The sequence below is a fragment of the Arachis ipaensis genome, chromosome B09 (assembly GCF_000816755.2).
Source record: "Arachis ipaensis cultivar K30076 chromosome B09, Araip1.1, whole genome shotgun sequence".
NCBI classification, from domain to species: domain Eukaryota; kingdom Viridiplantae; phylum Streptophyta; class Magnoliopsida; order Fabales; family Fabaceae; genus Arachis; species Arachis ipaensis.
Window position 1 is genome coordinate 21,680,605 of NC_029793.2, and position 1,101 is coordinate 21,681,705.

The window sequence follows — 1,101 nt, forward strand, 5'->3', positions numbered from 1 at the left end:
TAATCAATAATAAAATATTTTGCTAACTCTAAACTTAATCAATAAAGCTAGGTGTCCAATCGATTTTTTAATAAGTTTTCAACTAAATCTTCGCGTGCTTTCTTCCTCTTTTTCTTTCTCCTCTTCCTTCCTTCGTTAGTGTCGTCATTGTCTTCTTTTGCGCGCTCCATTCTTCAACATTGGTGGTCGCTACCGCCATCTTCGTCGCTGCCACCACCACCGACTTCTTCTTCTTTCTCTTTCTCTTTCTCTTCCTCTTCTTGTTGTTGTTGTTATTATTATTTAATTTTTTCTCCTTTTTTTTTTCTCCTTATCCTCCTTTATTATCATCATCATTGTCTTCATCATCTTCTTCTCCTATATATGTTCAGAAAATTAGAGCATAGAAATTTTGATGGACAATACAGAAATTTCAATTCACAGCACAAATTTTTTTTAAAAACTACATGCTTAAAACATTGACACCAACCAACAAAATACACACAACACAAATTTTTGGTATATAACAAAAATTTTTGTATATAACACAAAAATTTTGGTGTATAGTACAGAAATTTTTGGAGGACCACATACTCAAAACATTAACTCACTCAACTAACAAAATACATTCGTAACAAAAAAATTGTGCTATATGTAAAAATTTCTATACCATATCAATAAATTTATTTTATGTGCAAAAAGTTTTGTGTTATATACAAAAATTTATGTGCAAAAACGCAAAAAAAAAAAAATAATGGCATACATGTGCGCATTTTTTTTCACTAAACTTGTGTCAATTTAGCTGGACTTAATTACAAAAATGTTTAAAAACATCAACGAAACTTAAATCCATATTTTAGTATAACATATTAACATTTGTGTCAATTTAGCTGGACTTAATTACAAAAATGTTTAAAAACATCAACGAAACTTAAATCCATATTTTAGTATAACATATTAACATATCGATAAAGTATTCTATGAAACTCTTAAATTATTATCTTATAGATTCATTGTACTTTATGATCTTATATTTACCCATTTTCAATAAAGCCTTTTATATTTTTAAAGAATTTAATTTCAATACACTATCAATGTAAAGTAATTTCACACATAGACCTA